Source organism: Amblyomma americanum, chromosome 9 (assembly GCF_052857255.1).
Source record: "Amblyomma americanum isolate KBUSLIRL-KWMA chromosome 9, ASM5285725v1, whole genome shotgun sequence".
In the NCBI taxonomy this organism is placed as follows: domain Eukaryota; kingdom Metazoa; phylum Arthropoda; class Arachnida; order Ixodida; family Ixodidae; genus Amblyomma; species Amblyomma americanum.
In genome coordinates this window covers 90,459,472-90,474,231 of record NC_135505.1, presented here as the reverse complement: position 1 = coordinate 90,474,231, position 14,760 = coordinate 90,459,472, and positions in this window count along the sequence as shown.

Below are 14,760 nucleotides of genomic sequence, written 5' to 3'. Positions count from 1 at the left end.
CCGTCGAAGTCGAGCGACCAGTTCACGGTGTTGGCGGAGCTTGGTGACCTTCACTAAAAGACGTGCGATTTGTTCGTCGACTTTCGCCATATGGTCCTGCGGTAGTTCAGGCACACTGCGCTGCATTGTTGGCTGTTTTCGGAGGAGTTCTTTTCGCACAGTACTGCTAGAAGGCTGCGGAGCTGTAGGATCATGCGAGGTGTGCTCAGGGAGCTCCGGCCACTCGTTGTCATCCCACTGGAGAGCTGCGCATCGATTGGATGTCCGCAACGAAGTTATACTGTATTGTATTGGCCAATGCTTAGTCATTTGACGACGAGCCGGTTGTGCTGCCTTTTTTTTGTCGGACAGCTTGGAGATGTTATCTCGTGGTCGTCGGATTTGCAAAGACCGCATCTATAAGCCACTTTCCCTTCCGATGTACTTTCGCCGGTAGCAGTGAAGGGGCAGGATTCGAAAGCATTTCAAACAATGATAGCATTTAGTGTGTAGTCCACTAACATTTTTTTAAATTGTTCTGCTTGGTATACCAGCTTCTCAAAAGGAGTGTATCAAACTTAGAAATGTTTGCAGCCTAAATAAAACGCCTGGTGAAAAAAATCCGGGACCGAAATCCCTAATTATTTCTAATTTGTGACGCTTTTGATGGAAACTGCGCTTTCTCGTGACCCGACGAGGCAGACATTGCACGCCTACTTCTTGATTCTTCATTTTTTCCGTACTTCCAACAAGCAGTCACTGACCGTACATAATCTATAGTTGGCATTATGTTTTCAAAAAAAAACTATGAAGATCACTTAATCACTACTACTGATGGTATCGCGAACTGAAAGACTGCAATTAATTTCTAAATGTCTAAGTCAACTTCTCATTGGCTAAACCTCTTCCTGGATTTTCTGGTTAAGATGAGGATTCGATCGTGGACTGAGAGCATTTTTCCTCCTCAATCAGGGTTTAGTGGCGACATGTCCTTCATTTACAGCAAGCTCAATAAATCAGCATTATTGTGGAATTGACTGGTTTGTTTTTCTGCGTACAAAACGCACAAACACTCAGAACCCATACAGTTTACGGCAGATAATCCTTTTAAACTGGCGAACAAACGTTAATAAAGGTCTAGCGCCACTCGTTGCTTAGCGTTAACCGCACATAATGAACGGTTGATTACTCAATTGAAGACTGCGTGTTGCGAGTTTTGTAGACAGACTGTGCCAAAATTTTTAGAAGATATGCTTCGAGCACTTCTGCCGCCTTTTTTCTGATGACAAAAGAGCTTAAAGATAACAGTATAACCTACAAAAATCATACCGCAATTGGACAAAAGTTATCAAGTAGCGCGCATCAAGGGTTTTCAAGGTCAAATACTCAGAATGTGCGAATGCAGAATTCTGGTCTCTCACCTGTCCCGGCCACAATGCAATGAGCTTGCTCTTTGTCGTGAACGTAATCTTCCCTTTGTGTGGAATGCTCATGTATTAAATTTTTGAGGTGGGGACGGCTTAATATATTACGCACTAAAAGTGTTCTCTTAGGTTATGCCATATTTTCTCTGTGTTCTTTTCAACGCTTCACTCAATAAAAGCTCCTTGCACTGGGAGACTGACTAAACCATTCCAAGTATAAATCTATTTATATATTAAGCCGTTGTTGGAAATTGCTTGAAAATATATGGGCCCACATCTTTCTGAGAATCTTAAATGAAAAAAAAATATTCAAACTCAGAAAACTTTCACTCAGGCATGTCGACACCACTGTTTACGTCAGTAATACTCGAATATGCTTGCACTCTTGACAAAAGAAAAAAAATCAAAAATGAAAATTGGCGTCGCCGGGAATCGAAACCGGGTCAACTGCTTGAAAGGCAGCTATGCTAACCACTATAACACCTACGCACATAGTGCCCACGCTATTCCCGGCGAAGGTGGGCGGATCTGAAGGTATCTTTGCAATCTGAAGTAGGTCAGTGGCCCCGCGAATTGGAACAGGCTCTGACAGTAGTCCAGTCCTCGTACGCATCGGGCGGAACTTGAGCCTGCTGTCAGAGCGTCTAATAACGCTCGCTGTGACGTGGCATGAGCTTAAAATCGACGACGCGCGGGATGAGACCAGGTATCTAGGCATTAGCGCTAGTTCTGTTCACAAGTTACCTAGCAAATAAGTTTGCTTTATGGAATAAGTATTATGCTCAACGGATTTAATTTTGCTTGTCTATCTGCCACGCGGACAAACGTAACCGAGCGATAACGGTCACGGGATGAGACTAAGTTGCTAGGCATTAGCGCTAGTTCTCTTCACAAGTTACCAAGCAGATAAGTGTACTTTATGCAATAAGTATTATGCTAAATGGATTTAATTTCGCTCGTCTATCTACCGCGCCGACAAACGTAACCAAGCGTTAACAGTCACGGGATGAGAGCATGTTGCTAGGCATTAGCGCTAGTTCTCTTCACAAGTTACCCAGCAGATAAGTGTGCTTTATGCAATAAGTGTTATGCTCAATGTTTTTATTTCGCTCGTCTATCTGACGCGCCGACATACGTAACCGAGCGATAAGAGTCACGGGATGAGAGCATGTTGCTAGGCATTAGCGCTAGTTCTCTTCACAAGTTACCCAGCAGATAAGTGTGCTTTATGCAATAAGTGTTATGCTCAATGGATTTAATTTCGCTCGTCTATCTACCGCCCCGACCAACGTAACCGAGCGATGATAGTCACGGGATGAGAGCATGTTGCTAGGCATTAGCGCTAGTTCTCTTCACAAGTTACCCAGCAGATAAGTATGCTTTATGCAATAAGTATTATGCTCAATGGATTTAATTTCGCTCGTCGATCTGCCGCGCCGACAAACGTAACCAAGCGTTAACAGTCACGGGATGAGAGCATGTTGCTAGGCATTAGCGCTAGTTCATCATCCGAATTCATGCCTTGTGTATGAAACATTTCAAACAATTGTTCAGTCGCTTTATAATGAGGCCTTTCCGTGGCTGCCTGCAACGAACCAAAAAAGTCCATTAAACCATGGATCTCAAAAGAGTTTTATGACCACATACTGCAAAAAATGCTTATTCTCAACTTTTATCGAAACAAAAACTCAGAAATATTTCGAGATTTCAAGAAAATTAGGAACAAGCTAGGCGCCGACATAAAGAAGGATAGACAACAGTACTATATAAACAAGTTCTCCAACACTACATCTCAAAAGCAGAGTTGGGCTCTCGTAAACGATATCCTCGGAAAAAAGTCAGTGTCTTCTCTTCACTCAACATTAGTGACATAGAATACACGGGGATTGACTTGGCAAATAAATTTAACGAGCATTTCCTTACAGCTGGTGTAATGGAAAATGTAGATCCATTCCATAAAGAGCCTACAAGTTACATATAGAAGGGATACACAAATTCAATTTTCATGGAACCATGTACTGATAATGAGATTGTAGACATAATCAACTCACTCCGATACAATAGCGCCCCGGGAATAGATGACATCCTAACAAGGCCAATTAAATTTGTTGCAGATATTATAACCACCCCCATAACACATGTCTAACATCATGCTTAACACTGGTAGGTTCCCCGACTTGATAAAAGTGGCTCGTGTAGCTCTAATTCACAAGGGCGATGACGCCAACAACCTCAACAACTACAGAGCGATTTCCGTTCTCTCTACGTTTGCGAAGGTTGCTGAACATGTAATAAATAATCAGCTGTATAATTATCTGGCACGACACGAAATTATTGCGAAAGAGTACGGTTTCCAAAAGAATAAAACAACAGAATCTGATTTGCTTAATATAAAGGAACAGCTAATTGATAATATAGAAAGAAGACTAGTAACAATAGGAGTTTTTCTCGATTTGAAGAAAGCCTTCGACTCGGTAAAACACGATATCCTTCTTCAAAAGCTGGAACGGTACGGGGTAAGAGGTCTTGCTCTTGAGCTTTTAACCAGTTATTTGAAAAAATGTTTTCAAATAACACAAATAAACGCAGTATAATCAACACCAGGTGAAATTGTAATTGGTGTACCACAGGGTTCTATTTTAGGACCGATACTGTTCCTTCTATATATTAACGACATAGTGAACATACCGCAGACTAAGAATATTATTTACTCAGATGATACTAATTTGTTCTTTTCGGGAAATAATATGGCTATATTAGAAAAAGAGGCAAACGTATGGCTACAAGAACTTTCTTCATGGCTGGAATCTAACCTATTGAAACTAAATGTTAAAAAGACAAAATATGTCGTACTTAGAGCCAAAAACAAGACCATTACTGAAGGTTTTCAACTAAAATTTCAAAATTCAACTCTAATTCGTGAAAATTCCGTACAATTTTTAGGAGTAATTTTTCGAGCAGCACTTACAGTGGAATGACCAGTCAGACTATTTGCGCAGTAAAGTATCGTGGTCAGTGGTAACAATAAACAGACTACGAATGATTTTTACCTGTCAGATACAAACTACAGCTATACTACTCTATAGTTCACTCCTATATACATTACGGACCACTTGTGTGGAGAACAACAACACTTACGAATATAGGAAAATTGTTTTTGCTGCAAAAAAGGGCTATCCGGGCTATATTCAATCTTACACTCAGCCAGGACACAGGGGAGCGTTTTAGAAAACACAAGTTACTTAAATTACAAACAATGTGTGACAAAAAACTGGCTATATACATAAAGAATCAAATAAACTTCAGCAAAGAACCGTTTCAGAACACATATCTGCACATGCCTGGGCTATATAACTTCCGAACAGCTAATTTCCTTGTTTCAAAGACCCGTACAAATTATGGCCACCAAATGTTGACATTTGTGGTACCGCGAGTTCTCAATGCTTACCCCCCGCTACTTTCTACGCAATAGAAAAACGAAGTGACCAAAGTTATAAAAGAGCCGTGCATGATATGCTACTTTCGTGACAGTGCTGTATAAGTAAACACCTTTGTTTCTTCTTTGGTAAGCAATTCTGTATATCACTACCAATTTAACATGCGTTTTCTGTTCGAAGTCGGTTGCTGTCAAATGCTTTGAATGCTTGTTTTCATTTCGTAGTTTTGTTTTTGTATAGGAGGGCAGGCCTTAGTCAGGTGTTGTATAACGCCTTTTGCCTGCTCGTCCTTGGTTTACATATGCATTGTAAACCAAAAATAAACCAATAAAAAAAGATAAGAGTGCAGCACATGAAAAAAGAGAAACAGGAAGACGATCAAGGCGAAAGTGAGGTCTGTTTTTTCAAGGCTGATCATTTTAAAAAATCAGTGAAATGATAAGATGGGGAAACCAAGCAGTGCTAAATATGAAACAGCCAAGAGACAGTGATTGAACAGAAACTGACATTATTTGTTTTCGTTGCTGTTTTATATCTCATAAATTATAAGTGCTCAAAATATGTGCCGCAACGCTGCGTCGATTGCGGTACAACGGTGTCAGGCTACCCGATTTTCGCCCTCCACAATATGGGCGCCACCGGCTTCATGCTGGCACATGGGTAAGTATAGGAGGCTTCTACTTCAGCAAATTTTTTATATCCTCCTAGGGCCGCCGACGACAAGAGGAGGGGGGCAGGAGGGCTGCCCACGTGATGACAGGGAGGTGCGGGCGCCTGTTCTCTGCTTCGTCCGCAGCCACTCGGAGGTGGGGTGGTAAGGAAAAAGAAACCGTGGTAGGCCACAAGACAGAGCGAAAGGCGCCTCAGGCGAGCATGGATCCCGCAAACATTCCCTCTCTCGTTCGTTACCTTCACCCGCTTGCAGCGCATTCGAGCTGCCTTCACCTTTTGCATTGTTGTCCACCTGGTTCCTCAGCAGGTCTATGCCGCCGGACCGGAGGCTGGGCCCCGGGTCGGCAGGCTCTGCGTCTTGGGCCCCGGACAAGACGAGGAAGGGGTCCGTGAAAACCGGCTTGCTTGGAATTCAGTCTGCTCGTCGCCTGCTCGCCCTCGCGCTGCTCTTGCCGTGAGCGATAGTGTGGGGACAAAGCTCAGCGACTGGCTCCCTGGTCGCGGGCCGCCAGAACGACTTGCCGAGCACCGCTCTTCGTGGCCGTCGCTGAAGCCGGGGCCGTAAATTAGGGCAGCTGGCGTGGCTCGGTTCCTCCGATTGGGCGTCCTGCAGAGCTCTGGGTACAGGAACGACACCGGCTTGTGTATATAGAGAGGCGGGGTGGGCACGAGACCTCTCACACCAGATTTCTCCGCGGTCTGCATAGGTCCCATTCCGCAATCTCGCCGAGTTCGGATATTGTACAGAAGAACCGAAAACTGAGCGAGTTGGGGCATATTGAAGATGCAAAAAACAACGCAGCGATGACGGACAAGAACGAAGACGGATCCTGAACTCAGGGCCAGCACCACTCTGCTAGCTCGAACCACAGATGTGGCCGCGAACACCACCACCGAGGAATAACCCGCAGGCAATGTCGTTCATTGGGATCTTCCTAATTCGCACAGCCTCCCTCGGTTGCGCACAAGCACCGGTGCCGCAGCGGGCAGGCAGCGGCAGGCTGCCGGCACAGGAAACAGTTCTGGTCACCTGGGCCGTAGAGGTGTGGTCGCCTCTGTCCGCTGAGTCCGGAGTCTCGCTTTCAACTCTCCGCTACCCGCAGCGTGCACGGCCCGCGCGGCCGGAGAGGACTCGAGGAGGGGGGGGGGGGGGGGGGGGGGGGAAGTACTGCATACCCGATGACGGGGAGGCGCGGGTGCAACTTCCCCGCCTTCTCCGCTGCCGCTCGGAGGGGGGCGGTAGGGAAAAAACCGGGGCAGGCCATAAGTAGTGTCTTGCGTACTTTCTTACTTGTAATTGATTACAAGTAGTTGTTTACATTTTTTCTCCTATTTTGTAATCAGTTAATTGATCACTATCTTCAGACCGTGACCTTTCGGGTAAATCAGTTGTAGTTTTTATTTATTCGATTAGATGTAATGATTACGTCTCTGGAAAAAAGGCTACCGGGTAGAGCGTCTGCGACGATGAGATTGTTACAAATAGTTCGGCCGCGCATGAAGCTGCGTATGGCTGCCTGATGTATAGCTCTTTCCACGGTTTTCGATCCTGTTGTAACTGGCGCCATCTATGGATTCTTTTTGCAATACTTCGTGCCTATCTATGTCGCTGTAATACATTAACCTGTTGTTTCCGCAAAATGCTAAAAATAGCGCAAAGATGCCATGGGCGATAAGGAAAATGCAATACTATCAACTGATTGATTTAACTTCAAAAAGACACATTTTTTAGGCAGAAGATTGATTTAACTTCAAAAAGACACATTATTTAGGCAGAACTATCGCACATGCACATCTACAACGTGATCAAGCGATCAGTCTGCGTTTCTCCGTGCAGTCATTGCTTAGTAGCAGCAAACGCCACAGTTCAATGTAGTAACAAAAAAAGAAATTGGATATAAAAGCGGCTTATTATCCGGAGTAAACTACAGATAACATGTCTTAATCTACGCAGAATCGCATATCTGGTAGCCAGGCTGCGTCAAAAGAGAAACACGAAAAAGGCGAAAACAAAGAACCAGTGTAAACAGAAACCATTAGTAGCAATGCAGTGTCAAAAATGAAGAAGCGAGCGCAGTGAAAGTTAGTTCAAAAGATAAAAAATTCGCGAAAAAGGCGGCACGAATCACCTTCCACAAAAAAAGAAACAGCCTACGCGTGTAGCTATGGTTTTCTTTCCTTCCCGTTTCGTTACTGCAGGGATGACGCATTTCTGTGCGCTACTTTCTCTTTCATTTGCCTTTTGATTGCATTGGTTAATGTGTAGAATTGTGTAGAGCTCTTCGGCTACATTAACTATTTTATCCATATTTCTAATTACATTGTCCTCATTGTCTCTTATGCATACATCTGGTTTTTATCAATGCCTAGTTTTCTCTTCACCGCTTTTAGGCTACCTCCGTTCCTTAGCGCATGCTCGATTCTCTCGATATTAAACTTCCTTATGTCGGTTAAATTGCGCTTATTAATTAACTTCGATAGCCTTGCTAGTTATATTATCTCAGTAGGGTTGACGCCCTCATGTTATGACGTTTCTTAATCAGATCTGTCGTCTCCTGAGATAGCTGGCCGGTATCCTGTCGAGCCGTCCTACCGCCTACTTCTGCTGCGCAGTCTGTAATGATAGCTGTCAGATTATCGTTAATTGTATCAACATTCAGAGAGTCTTCCTCAGTTAAAGCTGAATATCTGTTCTGCAGGGATTTCCTAAATTCCTCGATTTTCCCTCTTACCGCTAACTCGATGATGGACTTGCGCTGCACTAGCTTCTTTCATTCCCTCTCTTCAAGCCTAAGCTCATTCGAAACCTGACCATTATGTGGTCTTTTTTAAAGGAAAAAATACAGCGCGAACATAGACGACGTACGAAGAAGAGGTGCACAACACAAGCGCTGTCTCGCACCTCTCCTTCGTCCGTCGTCTATGTTCGCGCTGTATTTTTTCCTTTAAAATATACGTAACCCAACTAGCCCAACTTTCCATCCCATTATGTGGTCGCTACAACACACTTTTCCGAGGACCTCCACCTCCTGAAAAATGCCAGGTTGGGTCACGATATGAAGTCAATTTCATTTTAGTCTCATCATTGGGACCCTTCCAGGTCCAATTCCTGTTCTCTTGTTTGCGGAAGAAGGTATTCATGACCCGTAAATTATTTATATCCGCGATTATACTAATAATTCTCCCCTGCTATTCCTAGAACCTATCCCATAGCTGCTATCCCGAGGGTGAAAGCAGCTGGTGAGGATCAGGTAACAGCAAAACTGTAGAAGTACGGAAAGAAGATTGTGCAAAAAAAAACTAGACACCCTGTATACGCAACGCCTTAAGACCTCGAGCGTGAGAGAAGCTTGGAAGAGCGCAAACATTATCTGAATTCATAAGAAAGGAGACGCCATGGACTAGAAAAATTACGGACCGATCAGCTTACTTTCCGTTGCCTACAAGGAATTTACTAAGGTGATTTCTAATAGAGTCAGGTAAACCTTAGAATTTGATCAACCAAGTCATCTGGCAGGCTTTCGTGAAGAATATTCAACAATAGATCATATTCATAATCTTAATCACGTAATAGAAAAATGCGCAGAATATAACCAACTCATATATACAGCCTTCATTAATTGAGAGAAATGTTTGACTCAGGGGAAATATCAGCCATCATAGACGCATCGCGAAATCAGGGTGTAAAAGAGCCTTATGTCTAAATATTGGAATAAATTTATAGCAACTGTACATCTACCATAGCCTCCATGAATTCAGAAATTAAAATCGAATTAGGAAGGGTGTCAGGCAAGGAGTCACGATCTCGCCAATGCTATTCAGCGCCGGTTTAAAGGAGATATTCCGGGGCCTCATTTGGGAACAGTTGGGAATAAGAGTAAATGGAGAATACCAAAATAATCTGCTATTCGCTGATAACATTGCCTTGCTGAATCACTCAGGAAGTGAAATCCAAAGCATGATCAAACATTTAGGCAGCCAGAGCAGAAAGGTGGGTCTAAAATTAACATGCAGAACATTAAAGTAATGTTCAACAGTCTAGCAATGAGACAGCAGCTCACAATTAGTGGCGAGATGCTGAAACTGATAAAGGAACACGTATTTCTGGGGCAGGTAGTGACATCTGATCCGGATTGTGAGGGGGAACTATCTAGAAGGATAAGAATGAGGAGGATCGCATATCGTAGGTTCTCTTAGGTAAACATGAATAGTTATCCAATATTCCTTAAGAGAAAAAAGTTCATGAGCTGTATCTTACCGGTACTCACCTACGGGGGGCAGAAACAGAGGCTAACGAAAAGTCTTCAGCTTAAGTGAAGGACAATGCAGTGAGCCGTGGAAAGAAAAATGATAAGCAGAGTCGGTGAGGGGACAAACGCGGGTTAATGATATCCTAGACATAATCACGAGGAAGACCCCGGCTTGGGCAGGGCATGCAATGCGAAGGGAAGATAACCGCTGGTCCTCAAGGGCAATAGGGTGAGTTCCAACAGAAGGCAAGCGTAGCAAGGGGTGGCAGAAGGTTAGTTGGGCGGATGAGATTATCACGTTTGCAGGCCTACTAAGGGCGCAGCTGGCGATAGATGAGGTTATTTGGCGAGACATGGGAGATGGCTTTGTCCTACAGTGGGCGCAGTAAGGCTGATGCCGATGATGTCCTGAAATCAGAGCCTTTATCAAGGAGTGAAACCGACGGTGTGCTAACGCACTTCTCACCCTTTAGAAATAAAAAAGCTTGTGTAATTTCTCGTCCAGTTTGTATTTGGCGTATGCAGGGAACTTGGTTTAACGGTTTACAACCAAAGCAATGATATGTCAAGAACCCCAGGATTTGTATTTCAACACCTGTAGCATTCAACACCTCAAATAACCTATACTCTTTTGCAGGTGAGGGAAATTTTATAGATAAGTTTGCTCCTGCTATTGGTGAACTCAGTGACGTGCTTCTCAGGTCATGATTCGTGCTTCCGATGATGAAGGATTGCAGAGACCTTGGCAAGCTTGGACAGGTCAGAGAGAACCAGGTTTATGTGTTATAAATTTGCCATCTTCCTAAGATTGTGCGACAGCCCTTGAAAATTCTGAATAGCCTAGCTGTTCGCTTCGTTCTTTGCTTTTCAGTATCTCTTGTTTCGTAGAGGATGATTTCCCACATGGTGAAAATTAATACACTTAGATAACTAGCGCTAATTAGCCGAGCGACTTGGTTATACCAGCGTTGACTTCGATGACCAAGTAGAAATGCTGAAAATTAACGCAATTGAAATCGATTACAGTTCAGAAATTATTCAGTTATTTTTCTGAGGCGGTAATTGACCGCTGTATTCCGTCACATTTGAGATGGAGCAATCGTAATTGTAACTGGTTACTTTTTTTCTGTAACCTCTACAAGACTGGTCACAAGTGAGAGAGAAAGATGCCTCTGGCGAGCGAGCGACAATGCGCATCCCCGTAAGCAAAGAGCTAAATATTTTTCAAAAGAGATGTAGTACAGGCTATAAAAACTAACATGCCGCCTAGCTCTAGTACATTAAAAGAAAATCATGAACGTGAGGTGTGTAGAAAGAACTTGAAGGACATAGATTATATGAAACAGAAAAAGAAGCTACTGGGTGAATCAAAAAAAGAAATCAGTAAAAATGAAACTGCGTCATGAATTTTATTTTGTGTAAGCTTGTGGCCACTCAGTGGGCGCGGAGGCACAATGAAGAAAAGCATCAATGACTTACGCACCTTCTTCGTTCTACAGCTCATCGCAGTGCTGGCGGCTGGGAAGACAGCAGAGGGCCACCGGCGGGAGACTTCTTCGGCTGCGGCGGGACCTGGCTACGATGCGGCTGCATCCTGTGAAGCCGCTTCTGCTCCGGAACTGCCATTCCTCTCGACTGGCTCCGTGGCCATACGCCCCCTGGGGATCCACGACTGCGCAGCAGCAACATCAACGTCATCACACTCGGAACGTATAAAACCAGGCATCGAGTGGTCACTTGTCAGTGGGCGCGGAGGCACGATGAAGAAAAGCATCAATGACTTACGCACCTTCTTCGTTCTACAGGTTGGTTATCTTTCTAAATTACCGTTTCCTTGCTTCAAATCGGATAACCGCTTTATCGTCGTGCTTCCGTGCCCAGAAGCAGTGATTGCGCCTTTCTGTTCATTGTTATTGCTCTTATGCGGCGACATCGAAAACAATCCGGGTCCTGAAGATCTTGCGCAGATCTTGCAAACCATGAAAGACATGAACGAACGCTCCAAAAGAATTGAATTAGCGCAAAATACTATGTTGGAAAGCAAGTCAGAACTGAAACAACAGCAGCAGTCGGCTTCACAGGCGATGATGACGGAAATAAAGGAAAGGTTGAAAAAAGTAGAAAATCAAACTTCGGTTTTCGAGCACTGGCAGCAGGACATGAAAGAATTGCATGCCACAGTAGAGCGCCTTGAGAAAGACAATATTGCGCTTCGATCCCGTCTTGATGACGCAGAGGACCGATCTAGACGCAACAATTTGGCCTTTTATGGCATAACTGACAGTGCAGATGAAACATCGTCCGAATCAGAGCAAGAAGGTCTCGGACTAATAAAGAACACTATGAAAATTGATATCTGTAGTTCAGATATTTCCCGTGCACATAGAATTGGGCGTTTCGCCAATGACAAAATACGACCACTTATAGCAAGATTTGAGAACTATAAAACTAAAGAACTAGTCATGTCAAAACGGGAGTCGTTGAACAATACAGGGAAAGGAATTGCTGGAGACTTCTGCCCAGCCACACGTAATATCGGAAATAAATTTATTAAATAGAGTTTGGCAAATCCAAAGGCGGCATATCGTTCCAACTCGTCTATAAGAAAATTTTCATCGAAGGAAAGTGCTACGGCTACAACGAAAGCGAAGGCGTCATTTACGAAATCAGCAATTCCTCTGAAAATGCTTCTGAAAATGCCTCTGAAAACGCGAGTGAAACTCAAAGCAGAACTCTCCGCTATGGTCGCGGGAAGTTGACCAGGTAGGATCATGAGAGGGGAGACGTTTCGAAAATTCTCGCCTGCTCACTTCTGTACACAAACATACGTAGTCTTTACCCCAAAAAAAGATTAATTATGCGCAATGATCGAAGAGTGTAATGCTGATATTAATGTATTAACCGAAACGTGGCTAAACAGCAAAATAACGAATAGTGAACTGCTTCATTGTAAAAATAATTATGTTGTCTTCCGGAGTGACCGGACTGGCAGAGTTGGTGGTGGTATCCTAATTGCTATTAATGAATGCATTGATTGTTTTGTTGTACCTGTTATTACTAAATTAGAGCTAATACGGTGCTGCCTAAATCTTAACTTTAAAAAATTAATAGTAGGCGTATGTTATCGATCCCCCTCGGCCGACACATCCTTCTGCGATAACCTACATGATTCTCTAAATCAGATTGTCACGTGTTTCCCTGGTGCTGAACTTTTACTTCTAGGTGACTTCAATTTTCCGCATATCGTCTGGTCACATGATCACCCCTTTCCTAATCCCTCGTCCGCTGAATCCAATCTATTTCTTTCCGTTTGTTCAGACTTCAGCTTATCACAGATCGTTAGTTCTCCTACACGTGTAACACCAAATACATCATCAATTCTCGGCCTTATTCTTTCGACAGTAACAGACTACTTATCGACTGTTTCGCACCTGCCTGGGCTGAGCGATCATGATGTCTTACATTTCACTCTAACGGTGACTCAAACAAAAACGAGCAGACAAAAAAGAAAATTTCGTGATTTTAACAAAGCTGACTACCCTGCCATCAACAGCGAACTCTGCTCACTTCTAGATGTGTTTCTGCCATCATATATTGACCGGTCCATAGAAGCTAACTGGGGCATGTTCAAAAATAAAATTTCTGAGTTAATCATCCGATACGTCCCCCTTAGAACCACCTACACTAGCAACAAAGCACCTTGGTATAACACTCATCTAAACAGGTTATCGAACAAGAAAAAGCGTTTATTTCGTTCAGCTAAACACTCCTCAAAATTATCTCATTGGTTAGCGTACAAAAAAGCGGCCAAATCTTATGTCACGTCTTTAAGGTCAGCTAAGTTTTCATTTTTAAACACTACTCTTCCACAGTTACTAAAAACTAATCCAAAGCGATTTTGGAATGTCATTCGAGGCAACACTAATAAGAGTGTCTTATCACTACTCACCAGTTCTGGGGACTCAGTGTCGCCTCATCTCTGTTCAAATGTGCTTAACAACACAATTATTATGTCATTTTCATCCCCAGTTTTCACCACTCCGATGCTGGTTTTGAATGCTACCAATTATCAGATCATGGACCCCATAATATTTGAGTCAACAGGTATCAAAGCTATAATAAATAACTTAAAACCCAAATTATCTTGCGGAGTGGACGAGATCAATACTAAATTTTTGCAAAATACGGTGGAATACAGTTCAATAATACTAGAGTGGATTTTCTCACAATCGTACAACTCTGGCACTATACCTCTGACTGGAAATCTGGAAAAGTAATCCCCATTCACAAGTCAGGTCCAACACATGACCCCCTCAACTACAGGCGCATTTCTCTTGCATATGTACCATGTAAAATCATGGAGCACATTATATACACACATGTTGTTAACTTTCTTGAAAATAACTTTTTCTCAAGTGCCCAGCATGGATTCCGTAAACATTTCTCTTGAGAAACTCAGCTTGTCTCCTTCACTAATGATTTGCATGCCTATTTAGACTCTGGTTTTTCAATTGACTGTATATTTCTTGATTTCTCTAAAGCTTTTGACAAGGTAAACCATGCGCTTCTTCTTCATAAACTAAGCTTCTTAAATATTGACCCTGCAGTAATTGATTGGATTCGCGCTTTCCTCACGCCCCGCGTTCAGTTTGTAACTACTAATGAAGTTAACTCACCTTCGGCCCCAGTCCACTCCGGCGTTCCGCAAGGATCGGTTCTGGGTCCTCTCTTATTCTTGATTTACATAAATGACTTGTCTTCTTGCGTTTCTTCTAAAATTTGCCTATTTGCTGATGACTGTGTTGTGTACCAGAAACTTACTGATAATTCCGATGTTCTATTAGTTCAGAATGACCTTAATAATATTAACGAATGGTGCAGTACATGGTGCATGCAATTAAATATTAACAAATATAAATCAATGAGGGTATCTCGCACTAACTTATCAGATCCCACGTATATGCTTAATAACGTCTTATTAGAGTCTGTGACATCATA